Below are 2,572 nucleotides of genomic sequence, written 5' to 3'. Positions count from 1 at the left end.
ATAAACACGGGATGCTTCCTGCACCGAACTGTCCTTTACTGAAGAATGAACGGGTCTCGTCTCATGTTCTACTCCGGATGATTTCGGTTTAGATCTATCATCATGACAGGTTGTGTGGCCGACATTGGAGCTGAATGGGGAACAGGATTTGGTTGTAGGCGCAGAACAAGTGTTTGGTGCTTCTTGATCAGGAGAGACAGTAGTGTTCTTTACATTGCGATGCTTAGCATAACCAATGAAATGACAGTTTGAAGACCAATACTTCTTCTGCATAAATTGCAGGCGTGCCTCGAGTCTAGCAAGGACAATCGTGCGCTCAAAGCCCTGTTTATCATGAGCTGGTTCAACAAAATTAGCTTCCAAGACGCCTATCACACCGCGACCATCGCTGCCAGCAGCATTCCACACCCTCCAGAAAGGCTTAATGAGCCTATTCTTGTGATAAACATTGAAACCTTGAATATCAATATGATGTTTTGCATCTTTCACAAAACCAATAGTTCCTTCTGCTACCGATGTTTCATAACCAACGGATTGTGGTCTGTACGTAATCTCCTCCCACAGCATCATGTCGTTTACCATATTATGATGTTCAACTTCTTCCCCCCTCAAAATTATTCGAAATCCAGGAGCAAGCCTCAGATACAAAAGCGAAGCATAACTCCTTAGAGAATGTGGATAAGTTAGAAAGTGCCTGGAGTTAGGATATTCTTTCGCCATCTCAATCTTCTTTTCATCTCAACTTACACCCCTTATTTGAATGTCATGTGGATCAGTGTCAAAGTCGAGCTCTGGGGCTCCTTCTTCGTCCTCCCAAAGATTGTATATGACAATTCGCGTCCCATGATCACCTTTCAACAACTCAAACTGCTGGAAAAGATCCTGTTCGTTCTCATAAGGAGACCATTGTGCTATTGTCTCCGAATTCCTCTTCCAATCATCAGCTGTAGACCGAACCAACATCTCCCACGTCCCTCCCCTCTTCACAAAATAATCGATCATAGGAACAACTATATCTTCTTTCCCCGTGCCCCTTAGAAAAGTATACGACAACATTCCTACACTCTGTGTCAACATGCTCGTTGCTCTATCCCTCCCCCGTGAAAACACAATCACATCAGCCCCTAGCCTCATACTACTCGTTTTGAAACCATTTCCATATTGACCAATCGTGTTTGCTAATTTACTTTTCGCAGAGTACCCAAGCGACATGCACTGGCGCATCTTATCAGGAGTCATTCCACCACCATTGTCTTCAACTAACAACATCTTACTCCCAACATCTTTCTTATTGTCCAGCACGTCTACGCTAACAAATGTAGCACCATTGCAAACCTCATCCATCGCGTTGTCTAAAAGCTCAGGGAAAGCACCCAATGCCCATTTATGACTAGTAGCATTCGAATGCAAGAATTTCGGATGAACTCTCACATGATCCATACCAACAGTTTGATCATGACATGCACCCTCCTTATTGCCATCATAATCTCCAGCTTTCCAGAATTGCTTACAACTAGTAGCAATTGGATTAACAGCAGGGAAACCTCCTACGAATTCATTCTTAGGACAAATTGACAAAGGAGCAATCATACAAGTCTCAGTTTCAAGTTTCATCTTCTTCATAGGACTTTCTTGAATATCAAGAAAACAAGAACCAACACCATAATTGGTTACAGGAACTATATCATTACTTGTGTTCATGGGGACATTGGTATCGTCTAAATCGTCCGTTAAGTCGATGATTTCTTGCTTGATAGGCATGGTGATCATGATCAACAAACAAGGGAAAAACAAGTTTATAAACTAAGGACTATTAAGTGCTAAAGAAATTTGTGATGAAGAATGTGAAATAGTATTGGTTTATATTTATAGAGCTATTTGGCTTCTCTTAATCCCATATCAATATGGATTGATACAAGAAAGTTTTAATTGCATTAACTTTAATTCTCCAAATCCAAATATGAATAGGAAAAATATTGTTGAGGCTTAGTCCTAATCAAAATTTGTAAAAAAGACTACAAAAATTAGTTTCCTTTTTTAGTTAATGGGAGGAGGATAAGAGAGGGGATTATAAGGTGGGTAGTAGAATCTTGACCAACAAGTAATAGTTTAGGTAATCAATTAATTAAGCTGCTGGAATTTTTTGAGCCTTACATTTTGATTACGTGTGACGAGACGGAATAACGTGAAATAATTTAATCTATTAAAATATGATATTTATCAAAATAATATATAAAAAAAAAAAGGTAATTCGGTGCACTAAAGCTACCGCTATACGCGGTGCCTGAGGAAGAGCCCCACCACAAGGGTGTATCGTACGCAGTCTTACCTTGCATTTCTGCCAGAGGCTATTTCCAAGGCTAGAACCCGTGACCTCCTTGTCAAAATAATATAATACAATACAATATCAATATGATACATTTGTAACTTCAATAAATTTTTTTACAAATTTTTGGTGTATTTTTTGAAGAATTGTAACCACAGTTTTGCTTCTTTGTTTTAATTACGCAGTCAAGACATGTGAAAAATTCCAATAAAATTGATCTTTTATTACAAACGTCTTTATTTTTAG

The 2,572-nt window shown here is 39.0% G+C and overlaps 1 pseudogene; it reads right to left on the bottom strand.

Annotated features, from left to right (window-relative positions):
* Positions 1 to 6: 6 nt before the first annotated feature.
* On the bottom strand, positions 7 to 1,983 carry LOC107854518 (annotated as a pseudogene).
* Positions 1,984 to 2,572: the final 589 nt, after the last annotated feature.

This window comes from Capsicum annuum, unplaced genomic scaffold (genome assembly GCF_002878395.1).
Source record: "Capsicum annuum cultivar UCD-10X-F1 unplaced genomic scaffold, UCD10Xv1.1 ctg81207, whole genome shotgun sequence".
In the NCBI taxonomy this organism is placed as follows: Eukaryota; Viridiplantae; Streptophyta; class Magnoliopsida; order Solanales; family Solanaceae; genus Capsicum; species Capsicum annuum.
Note: the sequence above shows the minus strand (reverse complement) of the source record. Positions and strands in the feature narration are given on the sequence as shown.